General features: G+C 38.3%; 1 protein-coding gene across 1 annotated transcript in view; it reads left to right on the plus strand.

Annotated features, from left to right (window-relative positions):
* The window catches only part of NALF1 (NALCN channel auxiliary factor 1), a 480732-nt gene that overhangs the window by 267106 nt on the left and 195997 nt on the right, over positions 1-17629 (plus strand). The window lies entirely within an intron of this gene.

The following is a 17629-nucleotide window of genomic DNA, read 5'->3' on the forward strand; positions in this document are numbered from 1 at the left end:
CCAGAGGTGATGGAGGGATAAAATAAATGTGTGTAGCATGTGAAGTGAGGCTTATCTTAAAAACAGTAGTCTGGCCCCAGCCTTAAAAGGCAGCAGTTATTTTCTTAAGACATCAGATGTCCCCTGTAGAACTTCATTTATACCTAACTTTCTTTGATACCGTACAGAAATGAAATACAAGAACAACTCATCCATTGCCCTTGGGCTCCCAATCTAATAGAGAGCTGCAGAAGGGAAAAACTATGGGAAAGGAATATAAGGATCACTCTGTTTGCAGTATTTAGGTCTTGTTTCATAAATGCAGTAGGAAGTTAGCCTCTCCAAACCTAATATACCTGACTTTTGTTCAGTTTCTTTCCTGCATGCTTGTTTTCTTTTTCCAGAGCCAGCAATTTTGTCTCATTCATTTCAGCAGCCAAACCAGGCACAAGGTACTTAACTGATCAGGAAGTCCCAACTGCTTGGCTCATTAGCAGCCTTATACAGTGACCTGCAAATCAGGGAAATTATGTCCTTTTCTGCTATGCTGCTCCCCTGATGTAAATCATCCCGAGCACCTACTCTGTTCTCCTTAAAGGCAGGGATGAGAGCAAGAACAGCATCTATACCCATGTTTTCTCCTAGCAGCACTAATAGGAAAATTGAGAGACTGAGTGGATTCACATCAGAAAAGGATATGGGAGGTAGAGGGTTAATCATCCTTTCCTTGTGCATGCTCTGTCCCCAGTCTTCAAAGCAGCCCTCTGTATCTACTAATTAGCAAAACAGAAACCATGGGAGAGGCTATTCATGGAGTCCCATGTCATGTCTCTTTGGTACGGAAGACCACCTATGAGGGGAATAATTAGACGCTGACCCATGTGGATATCAATTTTATATCATTAGTTATTGAAGTTGATGTCATAGTTATAACTCTAGCATTTCATGGTCTGCTATTGCATCGTCCCCAAACATGTAGGCAGAATATCATTAAATGAAAAAAATGCATTAAAACAGAGTGCATTCTCGTTGAATAGGGAATGTTTACAACAAATCACAAATTTGAGTGTTTGACAACCCATTTGATGCTGTCTCAGGCAGATGATAAATTCAAGAGGCATACCGAATTCCTTATGGGCAAATATATAGGCCAAGCCAAATGCAGTAACCCTCTCTGCTGTGTTTTTGTGGTCACACATCAGCACAATTCAGTTTACGCATTCCCACCCTTCCTCCTCTGGCATGGCTGGGAGAAGCCTGGAGGCCTTTGTATCCAACTGCAATTAAACAAAACTTAGCATTATATCCGAACTTTAAACTATAATTAAACTATGGTTAGTTGAAATTAGCAAGCTTTATAATGCAAGATTTGAAGATGGCTTATTTCTACTAGCTGTAGTTAAGACTAATCACAGTTTTGGCCAGGTTCAGACATAGCAGTAAACTGTGTTTAAAATTTCTGCTTTGCTTCCCCTGAGCTATGCTTGAGAAGTGGGAGAAGTGTCAAGTCCAAGATAGTCTTGGTTGCTTCTGAAAATGATAAGCCATCATTTATCGTTTCATCCAAACATGGCCATTGTGTAGGTCACATCTAGGAAAATATTAGTCCTGGAAGCTCTAGAAATGTAGAAGTCCAAAGTATTTTAAGTGGTTGCAGAATTTTCTTCATGGGGAAAGTTTTTCAAAAGAAGAGAATATCAGACAATTAGCAAGATTTTTCAGAAGAATTCTCCAAATGCTCGCCTTATACTAAAACACAAGCATGATTTTGAAGCAGATGGGTCAACATCAAGGCTTATCTCAGAGCTGAGTATCTGCCATGAATACGAGTTCTACCATTTGAAGAACCGACTTTTAATTTTGATCAAGGTGAAACATGTTCTAAATTATCCCCCACTTCATTGAATTATTTACTAAACTGGATGTCCAAGCTTTTTATTCTGGGTTCTCTGTGTTGGAAAGCTGCAGCTGAAATTCATTTGCCTTACTATGAGCATATCTATAAGCCTTCTGACTTTCTGCTATCCTCATCTTAAAAAAGCTTTTACTGCAGATGGGCAAATGTGATTTTTACCACAATAGGTGAAGGCTGTGTCCATCCAGGAAAACCATACGAGATTCCAGCTAAAGCACTGCAAAGCACTTGGCAATGATTAGAGAAACTGAAAGGGCTGTCAGTTGGGTTAATTCAGGACCTTGCCATTCTGACACTATTGTCCAGCTTTACCTAAAAAACCTCCACATTTTTCACTTAAAATCCTTTGCATTTTGCAACAAGCCTAATCATTACTGAAGGATATATTATAAATAAGGCTTCTAGAATACAAAGCAGGACATAACATAGTACTTGCTCCTTAAAACCATAGAAAACAAAAGGAACAAAGCCAGCTATATTTTCTTAAGATGCAGTCCTATATATGCAGTTGCTGGACATGAGCTCCATGGAACTTAACAAGATTTACTTCTGAGCAAGTACGCACGCACATAATTTCACTGTTAAATAACTGTGCTGGTTGTGCCCCATTAGAAGCCTCTACATTAAGTAGTCTGCAAATTCCTGTGCCCTGTTGGGCTACGGCTAGCCTAGGGGAGAAAATTTAAGGCAATTGCTGCTTTTTGGCTACTTTTTTTTCTAAACAAGCCTCTGAGCCCAAACAGATGTGGCATGCTGCTGGAAGCTGGACGAGGGCTGCATATACCATACAATTTTTCGTATCCTAGACTCTCTTTTCCCCATCCCTCACCATGGCCCAGAATGCTCTCTTTTCCACTGAGGAAAAACTGATTTGCAGTCTTTGGAAGCAGCCGGCATGGCTCATTCCATCCTCAGGAGAGAGACTCTGAACAATATTATGTTCCCTGGGATGCACCAAAATAACCTAGGACTGTTCTCAACATCCTTATTAATGTACTTGGTAATATAAGTTGATTATCCTGGTAATGCTCTCCTCCACCCCGCCAAAAAACTGAAATGGGAACCATTTCTCTAGAGTACTCCCTGTTATAATTACCTTCTGTAAATATTTTTACGTATGGAATATTGCCAACATTTTTCTGGTCTATTGTGTAGAGTTAACTTTTGCCAATTCAGGCTGTTCGAATTCTTGCAGAGGTAAGCATGATCTCTGTTTCATTTGAGTATTTGCTCACAAATAATTAGTTCATCATATAATTTTATATTTATTGATTCTCTTTATCTCTTTGCATAGCCTGAAATGTCATTCTTCTCACTTTGCTAGTCTTTGCTAACTCAGTAAGAACTTTAATGGATAAATATTTGTAGGTTTTGAAAAAAGAACAAGCAATATCCTAAGAGCTATCATCTTAAAAGAAGTTATTTCTCTGGAATATATTTAACTTTTTCCATCCTTCAGCTCATAACAAAACCCTTTTTGAAAACTATAAATAAATTGAAACCTAATTATGCATATATAGATCTCAGCCTACATTATCCAACTGGTCTCACAGAGGCATCAAGAAAAACACTGCTATCTGAAAAAATATCATACACATGTGTGTACGTCCAAATCTAAATAGGGACATCAGCCTTGATGTGGCATGATGAAGTGAATTTGTTGTGTGAGAATCCGGAAGACTTTGACAGTAGTTTGACCAGTATGTAATCTTTATGGTAAGAAATAGTAAAACTGGTATTACAGAGGTCCTGATTACCCAGAATTACCTAACCTCAGTAATGGTTACATTTTTTTCTTCTCCATCTACTTAATGTAAAGCTAGGACTGAATATTTTGATAGGCTGGTATTTCAGATTTGAGGAAAGACCGCAAAATAATTTTCATCCATGCTCAAAGGTCTACTCTTGGATATAGCCAAGATTAAATTTTTAATGCAGTGTACTGTGTTTTGAGAGCATCTGATATGGTTCCTTTTTGTACCCCGTAATAAGTATAACACTATGATACCTCCATTAACACAAAACATTTGCCATTTGCAGAAACCCTTTGTGTAAGTGTCAAATCCAGTACTTTCATTTTGCTTTCACAAGCTCTTGCACACATTATTGTACAAGCATTCTACCACACCAGATTTGTTATTGGTTCTTTATTATCACATTTATATCCCACCTTTTTGTCTCTTGCAAATTTACAATGACTTCATTAGGTAGGTAGTGTTTGTGCCTACAGAACACCAGCACTTGTAATTTTTCTGCTAGTAGTGAATTATAAACACTTACTCTCTTTTTTATGAAACAAATGTTTGTGTGCCTTTGCCCTTCTATGTGGCGTGTTACTTCTGGTTTAATTGTTAGCAATAATCAGTGTGTCAAAACTGAATAGGTAGGAAACATTGGGTAGGATCCAGATTAAGGCAGATTAACTTAATTCCCATTGAAATCAACTGGACACATTGATTATAGCTTAATATAAATCCCACTAGTTTCAGTGGGAACTCAGTTCAATGAAGTCTGGGTCAGATCTAAAGGTACCCTGAGAAATCAATACATGTGATTGGCAACTAGGGTGGGAACACCCTGACTAGCCTCTGGTGGGCCTGTATTCTGAGGTGAAATCAGATTACTAAAGTAATATAGCAGATGATGAGGAGGAGGCATTTAAACTATTCTGATCCTGAAAATATCATATACCCAAACTGCCTGAACCAAGTTACGTCTATTGATTTTAGCCAGAAACTTACCATATATTGGACTGATTTGTATCATCCTGGTTTTGTATCATCCTGGTTTATTTAACCAGGATCATACTGGATTTGTATCAGCCTGGTTTATTTAAGCCATGGTGGCTTGTGGTTCATATGGGAAGCCATTTTGAATATTCAAACTGTGGCTGCAGCTTGTGGGTTGCTTAATCCTCACACAACCCCTGCTGTTTCACTTTGGACAGAACAATATTTATTTATTTATTTATTTATTTATTTATTTATTTATTGGATTTCTTTGAAAGCTACCTGTTAGCATTGTACTCGCAGGGCGGTCATATTAAAAAACAGCTGGCACATACCATGGCTCACCAGGGTGCAAACAAGCCTTTGTGAGCGACAATGATCAGGCAAACTAGGTCAAGAAATAAATGGGATATAACAGTGCTTAACTTTGGCTAGATAATTTCTCTTCACAGCTGCAAAGCCACATGAAGTATTGGAATAAATCCTGAATAGGAGACTGGAATAAAATCCTGAACTTCAGATTCTTGCATAAATGGTGTATAAAGTGGAATTTGTGTAAAGTGAAATCTGTGTATAATTGATGTCAGATTTATTTAAATTGTGTGCAGTGCTGTTCAATGTGTTCTTCAGGAAAGGTCTACTTTGACTTTGTGAACTACTTTGTCTGATCTTTTCTTTAGTCCAAAACTTGGGATAAATATAAAGGTTTCAATCATACTCTTGTTCTCTCTCTTCATCCTCTCTCCACCCCAGTTTCAGCTAGCTCATTTTCACAAAGCTGTGGCTTTCTCAGCATCTTAGACCTCACTTACTACCTCTTTGAAGAGAAGAGATAGTAAATGTTAGTGATAAGAAGACCTTTTAACAGCAATAGAAAATGAGAAGGGGAAAAAGACCATTGTAAAGTGGTTATTTCAGATAATACAATACAGGGAAAATCCACATTACTCATCCGACTAGAAGAAAGTGGCTTTTGGTAGCAGCTAATAGACAGTTCTGGTAACTGGTAATCAAATGTTAGTGCCTTACCTGATCACTAATTTTCCTATGTAGTGCTAATGGATAGTGATTGCATTTGCTGTGCTTGTTGGCTGTGTTTGTTGTTGTTACAACAAACACAGCCAATCCCTTCTTAGCCATAGAAGGGGATAAAAGTCCATATTAGTAAAATACCTTGATCAGGTCATCTCAAAGTTTTCAAAAACTCAAACAAGTGGAAGCTTTTGAGTTCTTGAGAGATCAGAATTGGGTAGAGTATTACAAGAAGCAGTTGGTGGAAAATAGGAGGGGAGAAATGCTTATTTGAAGTTGAAATTGTGCTTTCTGCATGGCTAGTATCTTAAGATGAAATGGGTAATGAGGGTTTGCAGTCATTGAAAACAGCTTCTGCTAAGTGTTGCGATCATTTCAGCTTTGTTGTTGCAGAATTGATCTTGTAACATTAAATTCTGGCCAATTGAGACATAGCATCTACTGTGTGTAAGAGGGAAGAGTAAGTGAGAGCTAATAGCTGTCCAAAGAAATGAATTAGATGGACACATTTGATTTTATTCCATATTAAAACAGAATATAGGCTTTTTAATACTATAGATGCAAGTAGTACAGTACCACCGTATTGTATTATTCTCAGTAGTGCTAAAAACAAATATTTCAAATTGTATCCTTATTCTTCAGTTTGTAGGTGGTTTCCTATAGGAGGAAAAAGGGAAAGTTATAAATAGGGTCTGTTAATGAGTCCCAACAGGAAATAATGAACCTGCACACATCCTTGGCATCCTAATAAATTGTCTTAATTAGGATATTTTATGACTAGAACTGTAAGAGCTATTAAGAGCAAAGCTGAAATTGCAGCATATGATATGAATTGACATTATTTTACTTCCATGAGGTAAAATTCCATGAAGGTAATTCCATGAAGATATATTGCTTTAAGTACAAAGACTTGGGTACACTTTATTGTGGGTTCATTTACCGGTTTGGTGTGTTTGTTAAAACTTTTTAAAAAACATATTGAAATTCGCCATCATTTAATTTCTTTCAGAAGAGTATGAGAAGCAGATTAATTTTAGGAACACAGAGGCAAGTTTGCCTACTCAGGATAGATTTAAACCTGCCATAGTTTCAGATCTTAAGGAACTTGGAAAAAGCTCTCCTTAAATTTGGCCGTTTGTGAACAAGATAATGTCTTTAGAGGCATGGAGCATTTCATGCTATCAAGTAAAGTAAACCCATTGTGGCAATGGCTTTCTGGCTACCACACAATGAAACTGAAAATCTCTGATTTATTAGATTTTATTTTTAAACCTACAGTCTGTACATATTCCTTTCACAACCATAAGAGAACCTAACAGAAGAAAATTATCATCAAGATATAGAGTTCGGGTAAGATCAATAGGTAGACTGGCCTGGATAATATTGACTGAAAGCTCTTATAAAATTGATGACTTTGAGTGCCATGGAATAGTAAATCAAACATTGCCATCCAAGTGGGGTATCACATCAAGGCTGTTTGTATCGGTGGATGTGTAAGGAGTGAATTGGAGTGGCTCTCAGTTGCTCTTTTACAGATTCCCTTTCTAAGTTAGGAGGCTGCTCAGCATGGGAAAGGTTTCCCATGAAAGCTTAGGCCAGTGCTGGCGAACCTATGGCACATGTGCCGCAGCAGGCACGCAGAGCCCTCTCTGTCGGCACGCGAGCCAAGTCACCCTAGCATCCCCCCACCAGCTGAACATTGGAGAACAGCGCACATAGGGGCCATGTGCATGCTCAGAAAGGAGTAGTGATGCCAGGCAATGATGTCACAAGCTGTGACTCATTAGCCGCGACTCGTCCGAACTTTCACATGGCTGGTCAGTGCGCTGCCAAGGATAGATATATATTTGCTTGGGCTGGCTGTGAGTTGTTTTTTCTAAACTAAAACTTCAGTATTCAGATTTTATTGCAGTGTTGGCAGTTTGTGATAAATAAGTGGGTTTTGGGTTGCAGTTTGGGCACTTGGTCTTTAAAAGGTTCACCATCACTGGCTTAGGAGAACAGCTGTGTTTGTATTTTCTCACTGCCCCTTTCGCCTTTCTTCATGCAATACTGCACTCTTAAAGATTTTCATGCCTTGAGGAGGGGCTTTTGTTTTTAAAATTACTGCAAATGTTGTGCTTGCTCCAAGCCTACTGATGCCCCCATCTTGTGGAGGAGGATTGCTCCTGCAGAAGTATTGACACTCCTCCCTGAGGTCTGGAAATAGAGAGGATGTGCAAACAAACAAACAAACAAACAGCCTTGAACAAAATGTTGCCATGTAGTTGCTCAGTATTCCAGCCAGCCACAACCTCTTCTGTGAATTTCCATTCCATTCTCTTGTGCGTGGTCTCCCTGGTCCTCCGCTTCCCAAACAGTCCGTTAGTATTAATTTTCACCTGAGCAATGCATGCTTAGTCTTCACGGGGCTGTTCTTGATCCAATCTGCTCTACTTAGGATTTCTTTTTGTAATTCTGCAAACTTTAAGGTTTCTTCAAACTTGTTGATACTTCTTTCTTATATGTAGATAGTGGTCATTTTGACTTCATAAGGATTGGCATGCTCATCCCTTAACTTCCGGATAAAGGGAATTATGAGGGTTGCACTGACTACCAATTTATCAAAAATCTTTGTGAGGATCAAAGGGCAGGATGGTAGCAGGGATCATAGTTGTGCTGCTATATTAGGACCATTTAATAGTCTAAAGTGTAGATTCTACAAACAGAATCTGAGTGTTGTCTTTGTGGCATAAATGCAGCTTGCTCTTTCTTGATAGAAAGATTGTTGAATATTTAAAGTAGCATCCTGATTTAACCTCCTAGCTTAAGAGTGCAATGGAAAAGTATAATGTTGGACACCTAGAATCTTTGCGTGAAATGACAGATGGCATAGTTTGATGTTACATGTTTCAGGAAGAGCACCCCACTGTGGATGCTACCAAAAAGTGCTACTAAGTGCAGGAACAGTAATAGACTACTAAATACTTCTAGCAACAGGCAATGCCAGGATGACTTCCAGCTTGCTCTAATGAGGTAGGTTGCACACATGGTATGTATCATTGGCTTGGTATAAACATAAGTATGGGTTCAGCATGGGTATGATGCTTTAACTGTGGGTTGCTAACCATGAACAATTAGGTTGTCTAAGTTGTCTTATTTATTTATTTATTTATTTATTTAAAACGTTTTTATGCCGCCCCCATCGCAACAAAGCCTCGGGGCGGCTCACAACAAGAACAAAATTATACAATTAAAATATTAAAACCTGGTGCATCTCGGCTTAAAAGATTTAAAATCCTATAAATAACCAATAAATTAACACTTAAAATAAGTTTTAAATAAAAAGGTCTTAGCCTGGTGCCGAAAAACAAATAAAGATGGCGCCAGGCGGATCTCTCTGGGGAGTGCATTCAATAGGTGGGGCGCCACCGCAGAGAAGGCCCTCCTCCGGGTACTCACCCTCCTAATATCATTCACAGAGGGTTCCCGGAGAAGGGCATCTGTTGCTGATCTCAAGGGGCGGGAGGGCATATATGGACGCAAGCGTTCCTTTAGATACCCAGGGCCCAAGCCATTGAGGGCTTTATAGGTCATAACCAACACCTTGAATTGGGCCCGGACTTCAACTGGGAGCCAGTGGAGCTGACGGAGAACTGGGGTTATATGAGAACAACGCCCAGTCCCCGTCAGCAGCCTGGCAGCTCTATTCTGCACCAATTGAAGTATCTGGACCGTCTTCAAGGGTAGCCCCACGTAGAGCGTGTTGCAAAAATCTAATTGGGAAGTTACCAGCGCGTGTGTCACTGTCGCCAGGCAGTCGTTCTCCAGGAAGGGACGCAGCTGATGGATCAGCTGAAGCTGAAGGAAAGCGCTCCTCGCCACCGCCGTCACCTGAGCTTCTAAAGACAGCTCAGGGTCGAGGAGCACTCCCAAGCTGCAAACCCTGTCCCTCAGAGGGAGTGCAACCCCATTTAGGACAAGGCCCAAGTCCCCCATCCCGAGGCCTGAGCCACCCACCAACAGGACCATTATTATTTAGAGGTATACCTTTACATATCACTTTCAAAGTTTATTTCTATAGCTATATGGAATCATCCAAAATACTGTAATTCAACAGAATTCCTGCCTTTCCCACAGTTTCTTAGACAAAGACAACCTATCATCACTGTACTGGAAACCTCAGTTTTGGATGGTGGCAATGCATTTCCTATGAGGCTAGCCTTGAGAATGGTTTAGAAGGTGCGACTAGTGCAGAGTAAAATGGCTGGACTATCCAGTGGCGCTTCCTAGTGCACACATAGGACTGCTGTACCAAAAGCTCTGCACTGCTGCCAGTTGTCAACTGAGCCATGTTCTGAAAGTTACTGCTCATTGATAGGTCTGTGAACTGCTTGGGACCATGTTGCCTACACCAGTGGTGTTCAACCTTTCCACAGCTGAGGGCCGGCGAAAGCAGGAAAACCACCTTGGGGACCACTGAGGCAGAAACAAAAGGCACCATAATACAGTATTCTGTGTATTAGTTTCCAGAGGCAATACCCCCCCACCAAAAAAAATCTGCAAAACAAACAGAAACCAAGCAACACAAATGCCAACAAAAGAACAAAATAAAGAACAAAACAAAAGAACAAAATACCGAAAGTGTCTCTCCCCTCCCTGGCAGCCGCAGCGGCACTGGCGTACCCCCATACAAGCGTGATGCAACCAAGGAAGCGGTGGTAGAGCACAGGATGCAGTCCCTCCATGGACCAGCAGGAAATTTCCCACGGACTGGCACCAGTCCGCAGTCTAAATGACAAACTTTTCCTGCATAGGCTGTCCTCGTCTCTATATCCCATGAGGGAGGCCTTGCTCTCCCTGTCCTGTGATCTATAGGTGCTCATTTGGTCAGGGTGCAGAGGGAGGCACCTAAGCTGTAAAATGGCAGCTACCATGTGGAATGATTTCCCAATTGAGATTAGGTGACCTTCATACTTACAACTCTTGGCCCAGGCCTATTGCTGGCATTTTAAAATAAGATTTATTGCTTTATCAGGTTTGGTGGCTAGTTTTATAGTATTTGTTATGTTTTTAATTTTGGGAAACTCATTGAGATTTTTTAAAAGGAAAAAAAGAACAATGAAATTAATAAAATGAATAAATAATAGGCTGCTTTGGTACTCAAAGTAGATGCAGCCAACTCCTAATATTTTTCAGATCAGAGCTGGGAAGGGGTTTCTGAGGATGCTATTAGCTTAACCTCACTTTTGAATTCTGTGTTGGATAAATCAATTAAATTTTTAATTGATTTATCCAACATTAATTGGATGTTGGATATTAATTTTTGAATTTAGATGCTTTCCGGATTATTTTAGCACAGAGTGGTTAGATTGACGCAAGAGTGGTGGGGGCACTTAGTCACTGAGCACTAACATTTATGAAAACTCAGATTTGTAGGTTTATTTATAAATGACATTGTGCCAAGCCTTTTCTCCAACATATATCACTGAAACCTTTACATCAGGCTGTCCTTTGCAAATGTATGCATTCTCATGCTGATAAAGTTCACTTGGCAGTGGCTTTTCTTACCCAGTTATAAGATATTTACCATCAACAGACTGAGTACATCTCTATCCAATTAGGAGCATTTTGAATGAAGCACCTTGATTTCCAGTTTAGAGAATATGTTAGGTGGAAAATTCCAGCTCTCCTGTTAAAAGGCATCTTTGCAGAAATGGAAGATGGCTTTAACAAGTGGCATACAGCAACCTCAGTATGGAATTAAAATAAGTAGAGACCTATAAAAGTTTCCTGAAAAGACTTTTGTTTACAAATATATGGTTTTGTGACTAGCAGTTATTCCCTAAATTCTAGGAAGTGGAGATAAGATTGTGGAAATATTGAGATAGGGAGGGGGATGGACGTGAACAGAGGGGTTTTATGCCTTCCCAGAATACTGAAATTTTCAGGAACTGGGAATGACGTCAATCCACTTATTCTCCAAAATTTATTTATTTATTTATTTAAAACTCTTATATACCGTCCCTTACGTAAAAGTCTCAGGACGGTTTACAACAAATTAGTATAATAATAATAAGCTTCAAACACCAGGGATTTTCTTAGGTACCATACCTCATTCATTCTTTCTGCCCTAAATGTGTGTTGAAACCAAAGACCACACAAGCTTTGTGATTGTGTTAAATCTGTATCTAGCATCTCTTTCTCTCCCTCTCCCTCTCCCTCTCCCTCTCCCTCTCTCATGGAGCACATTCCAAATCTGTTTCCATTTTTGCTCTAGAATAAGGGGCATCCTAATCTGGATTAGGACTCTATTGTTATGTGCCATCAAGTCATCTCTGATTTATGGCAACCCAATAAATGAAAACCCTCCAAAATGTCCTATTCATGATAGCTCTGCTCAGTTCTTCTAAATTAAAGGCTGTGGCTTCCACTGGCAATGGAGTAAGAGGTCTTTTAAGATTTTTTGTTTTGCTTTACTTATAGTAAGTGTGGGTGCCTCTGATTAAAATCAGGACGAGCACACACTGGGAAAGGACAATTAAATTTTTCCCTGTCAACTGTTTGCTTCTTGAAATCATCACTGCCACTGTGGAGATTAAAACAAACTAAAAAACCTCCATAGATACTTTTTTCTTTTTCTGAAATTCCTGAAAATTTCAGGAAGGATACATTAGGGAAGATTTATTTCTTCTCTTTTGGTGCCTGATCCAAACTGGGACTGCATGCATTTATTCTAAAGTTAAGCCAACAGAACAGTTGGTTGCATGCCAGACAGTTAACTTAATGTGCAGCTTGATCCAGAGTAATCTCCCAGAGTGGGGGGGTGGGTAGTGCGGGAGCCAGAGACATGAAAGGCTCCTCGCTGCTTTGGGGAAGCAGGTTAATCCCCTGGTTGGTCAAAACTAGAAACATGCATAAAAAAGGGGATTATTCCACTTGTAGTTGCTGAGTACTTATTTCTGTAGTTGCTGAGTTCTCTTTTATTTTGCTTGTTTAATTTATTTGTTTTATCTAATAAAATGCATCTAAAATTGTCACACATCAACTACAGACCTTTGGAATTGGGTGGGATAGAAATGAATTAAGTAAATGTCTGGAAATCACAAGGCTTGTCCCCCACCCTCATTTATACTGTCATGTGTATCATGCTTTGTCCTGACTATGAAATCCCCAAGGCTTAGTCTTACATGAGAGGCAGAGTAAATTTGAATGGAGCACATTCTAAATCCGATATGAGGACAGAGTAAACGTAGTTAACTGGCTCAATCTGCTTTCTTCTATATGAATCTTTCTTCTATATGATCATAGATCTAATTCTGAAAAAGAGTCTCAAGGCTTCTAAAATGAAATTTAGACCAGGAAGCACCTGTAATTATGTTCTTAACTAGTGAGTGTCCCCTTAATTGAGCAAGAGCTATTGTATCCTGAAGATTAAATCAACCAATGATTTACTATTAATTACATACACTAGTTTCATGCTTGAGATATTCCTTGTGAAATGACATAGGCACTTCAGGGGTCACCACTGCCATCAGGTTGAGTACACTGAAAATGCCACTTGTGTCAAATTATCCATATGCTTTATTTTCCATCTATTTTGTACACCTGAATGTGGCGTTCCTCTTTCTGCCAACAAAAGCAGTGAATGGGCAGAGATGTGCTAGTTTTAAACCAAAGGCAATAAATATAGATCAGAATCTGAATTGTAAGAAATATCTTGTACACAATCAGAACCATGGATTTGCCATTGTGATTTTGGTTCATTATTTCAGCTTGGAAGGCACCAGAACGGAAGACGGCCATGGGTTAGAACCCTGCACAGCACAGAAGGCTGTTGTACAGAAAGCAGTCATGATTCCTTTAGCCTCAATATGAGTTAAGGTTAATTCTTTCTTAAGAGTCACAGATATTGCAATTTTAAAATGATATGGAATACTGTTGTGAAATGTCTAGGGTTGTATTAAATGTATTCACCTCCTCCTGGCAGGTGAATAGCTTGCACTGGTGGCTTGAATTTCCATTCACCCCTGCACATCCACCAATTCTGCTTCTCCAGTTGTTCTCCAGAGAAAATTTGGGATATATATATATGTGGGAACTGTACAGGAGAGAAGGGGACCAGAAGTACATTTGCATAATGTTGGACCGAGTGTGTAATCGTGATTCTTGGCTATATTGTATACATCTTTTAATACCCCTCTATTGTCACTTTTTGGAGCTGGCACTACCAGCTGGCCTCCTTGCACATCATTTTTATCACCTTTCCAGGTTTGCCCCTCAGAGTAGGGAGAGCATGCCATCATGGATCATCATTTCTATAAGTTTCCTTTGAATAATCTTTCTCTTAAGTGTACTAGGTGGTGCGTTTTTGCAGGTATGTTAAGCACTGGTATTTATGCCCTAGTGGAAAAAAACACGGAATGAATTAATAATACCCAATTACTGAGCATACTGCTGCTCCAACCAGGAGTGCTATTAAAGTGTCTAATTAATTTTTACTAATTGGCAATCACCAGGAAAAGGAGAGCAAAAATTCACAATTTTTCATTGCCACTCTGAAAGCAGCCAGGCGCAACACCAGAGATAAAGTTTTAATTTCATAAAGGTAGCAATTATTCCTGATACTACATGTAATATAATTCTGATATCACAGCTGTACACTTGGTGTACTGTTGCGTAAAGCTAATGTTTACAGACACACTTTATTTTTTAAACACTTTCTGATAGAAAGGTAGCATTTCTATTGAACATTTGTAAGAACAGTTGATTCTGGATTTTAAACTGTGACAATGACTGTTGGTGCTTGCTAATTTGATATGGAAGCTGAGTATTGTATCCTTACCTCACAGCTCAAAGTCAGTGAGATTTCCATTCATTTGATTCTTTTTGGATGAAGCTGGGGTGATAGTAGACTTTGCAGTCTAAGTGAAGAATTGCATGATTACACTCCAGCTATCAATTAAAGGGAGTGGGGTATGAGAAATTCCCATTTTGCTTGCTTTTTTTCTCTGGATAATGAACAAGAAGCAAGGAAATTATTAAGTTTTTGACAGCTTTATTACGGAAATATGGTAAGTATGCTAAGCAACTATCACTGGAAATCCCTCCATTAGCACTAGTCACTGGAGAGGAAAGTGTTGGTTGCAATTAACTGATTCCTCATGCTGTATAAAGTGTTTAATAAGAGTAATGTTTCAAGTTTACAGTATAATAAATGTATTACCAGCTTATTATACTGTAAACAGAAGATGGCTGGTTTTATTCAAAATTGTAGAGATGATTTTATACACATTTGGTAGTGCTGTGTCAGGGTTCAACATAGGATGTTATGGTTGTTTTAAAAAAAGAGACCAAAATGTTGCCTCTTTCCTTACCTAATAACTCACTTATAGTTTTATTGAATTAAAATTTTACTGAATGATTGTATTATCCTGATAGATTGTTGGGAAGCATTGGAAATCACATTGGGTTTATTTAATGTTGGTCTAACTTATGTTATTCATTTCAATGTGTCTATTTTAAGTAGGAATAACATTGGATACAACCCATCTAAAACAGAATGGTTGTTCAAAGTTTGGGAAATAACATATGTGAAATTAACCACTTTTGGGAACAAAATTGAGACTGTAATATATTAACCATAAAGACCAGTTATATATAGCATCATAAAAAGTGCAAGTTATAAAATAAATTCTTACCGTAGACCAATTTATTCTAATAATTGAACTTTCCCCTTTTTTAAGTTACCCAAACTTAACTCTAGAGTTGTTGAATTTGTAACATCAAAATGTTTCCCCATTCGTGTTTGTAATTTTATTTATTTTTGTGGCTTTCTATCGTTCTTTCTCAATTTTATTCATAATCAATGCATGCCAACCATGGTTGCTGGTTTCACTGCAGCAGTCACTGCAGCAATAAACACTGCAAATGTAAAGAGGAGAATAATATATAAACAAGCAGGAATTAAACAATATTAGGTTAGTTAACCCTAACCTTTAGCAAATCAGCTCATAGGTTTGCAGTGATTCTGAATGGGCTCCATAGCTTTTAGCTCACAGATGAATGCTACTCGTAATTTCTCTAAAGCATGCCAAATATTACTGCAGCACTAGACTGAGAGCAGGCATAAGTCATGACCATAACACTGAGCAGCCCTGGGTCTCTTGACAAAGATTCATCTGGATTAGGAAGCCTGGTGATAAAAGCTGTCAAACTGCTGAACCCAGGCTCCAGGCCAGAACATTCCTGCTATTCAGGAAAGTGGTACAGCAGAGAAGGAGGATTCTTGCTCAAGAGGGGTGAAAGGCCTCAGTTTAGGCCTTGTCAAAGCAGGTTTTCTGTCTGGAACTATTCAGGGTCCTTATTCTAATCATTGAACTGTTTTAAGTTGTCCAAACTTAGCTCAGAAACAGTTTGCTGAAAGAAAAATTGGTTTCATTTTTCACCTAGTTTTACATTACATTAAATAATTTTAATTTAATTTAATTTTTTTAATGATAAAAAGTAAGAATGCAATTTAACACTGAAAAATTTAAGTTTTGAAAATTTGAGTTTCATCCTTGAATCTGGCAAAACTGAATTGTGCCCTAAAGTAATCAGGCAGAGAAATGATGTTACATGTGTGAACAGCTTTCCTTCTTAAAGCCAAGAAATACCTTATGGAACAAGTTCTCCGGAAAAAAAAATGCAGTTAAAAAGGATGGAGAGAATCTTTTGAATGAGAGGGACCCTTTGGGAATCTCCTATCATAATATTAAATATCTTAGGCGGCTATATGTATTGGAAAGGAGTTTTGTATTTTGCTTGTCAAGTATTTCCCTTTTGATAGGAAAAAAAAAATTCTTCCACTTTAATCAGTATGTAACAGGACGAAATGGAACATCTTATGATTAAACCAGTGTAGATAGTCTAGAAATGTTTTAATTACTGGACCGTTCACATGCAGTTTCATGGAGTAGCAAGTTTTACACCTTTACAAAGAGGATGACATCATGACAACCATTCATTTATGTATTGAAAAGTTTTGTTGTTGTTAGTCTTGATTATAAAAACATTAAAACATTAAAATGCAATTGCAATCCAACAGAGCTTAGCAAGCTCTTAACAGGCAATCATAAGATAATATGTTTTCCAGATGGGTTTAAAAGTAATTAAGAAAGTATATAAATAAAACCTTGACTTGGCAGATGCCTTTTTCAGAAATCATCAAATGATCATAATTTGTAGTCAAGTTTTGACCTTGCTATGTTTTACCAATGTCAAGTTATTTTCCACATATTCTCTTTAGAAAGCAATCATATATACACTACCCTGACTGTAGGTCCAGTTCAATATCTATTGACCACAAAAGGAGTTATTTCTCAATAGATATGTTTGAGGTTCTGTCATTAGAAAGAAAGAAGACAACACCACTGCATCTTTAAGGAATGTAAATTGGAAATTTGCAACATATAATTTGAATGTGGCAAAGTATGCGATTTATTATACATGATTATATCTAACAAATGATATTTTTACATGATTCTTTATGGATTTTTGTTGAAAACGGCTCTCTATGTTGAATTTTTCTACTTATTTATCAAACTTTTCTAGTACTGTGGAACCTAGCTTTTGTGAACCTTCTCAATAGCCATAATTCTTAATGTCTAGAAAAGTTGATCTAAGAAAATTGTCTTTTCTAGAATGGGAAAAACCAAAAATTGGGCTTAATAATGGTGGATTTTTAGGGATGCTTGTGTGTCTGGGTTGGGGGAGTTGTCCTTCTTTCCATCTCTTTTCTATAGGAAAATTGATATACTATGCATTCTTCTCTGGATCACAGTTGTTCTGTAACCTAGTGTTCTTTATATCCTGTAACAAATTCATATCTTCTGTATCAGGGCATGAGAAATGGGAGTGAAGAAAACTTGGGGGGTGGGGGAACAGGAATGGAAATCTGGTGGTGTATGTCTAAAATGGCCTTTCACAACTCTGATTTTAAAACAGCCTTCCC

Source organism: Varanus komodoensis, unplaced genomic scaffold (assembly GCF_004798865.1).
Source record: "Varanus komodoensis strain SLA01 unplaced genomic scaffold, ASM479886v1 scaffold2, whole genome shotgun sequence".
Lineage (NCBI taxonomy): Eukaryota > Metazoa > Chordata > Lepidosauria > Squamata > Varanidae > Varanus > Varanus komodoensis.